This window comes from Odontomachus brunneus, unplaced genomic scaffold (assembly GCF_010583005.1).
Source record: "Odontomachus brunneus isolate Ranch 3 - 2012 unplaced genomic scaffold, Obru_v1 Obru_scaffold_118, whole genome shotgun sequence".
Classification (NCBI taxonomy): domain Eukaryota; kingdom Metazoa; phylum Arthropoda; class Insecta; order Hymenoptera; family Formicidae; genus Odontomachus; species Odontomachus brunneus.
This window is the reverse complement of record NW_022639568.1, coordinates 564,503-564,728: the sequence shown is the minus strand read 5'-3', so window position 1 is coordinate 564,728 and position 226 is coordinate 564,503. Positions and strand designations below refer to the sequence as shown.

Below are 226 nucleotides of genomic sequence, written 5' to 3'. Positions count from 1 at the left end.
GCTCCTTATGTGCCGTTAATATCTCACTATTACAATAATAATCGTTACAATGCTATTATTGTATGCAATAACATCGTAATGTACGTTAATGATTAATGTTAATGGTTTTCATCGAAGAAGGTTTTTAACGTTTAACACCCAACATTGCATTGAGAGATAATTATAGTTACTTTCGGCGTCAGCTATACTTTTTTGTGATTTTAACCACAAAAATAATTAGAACGAC

General features: G+C 30.5%; 1 protein-coding gene across 1 annotated transcript in view; it reads left to right on the top strand.

Moving 5' to 3' along the window:
- The window catches only part of LOC116849520, a 32,890-nt gene that overhangs the window by 21,671 nt on the left and 10,993 nt on the right, over window positions 1-226 (top strand). The gene's annotated exons all lie outside the window — the stretch shown is intronic.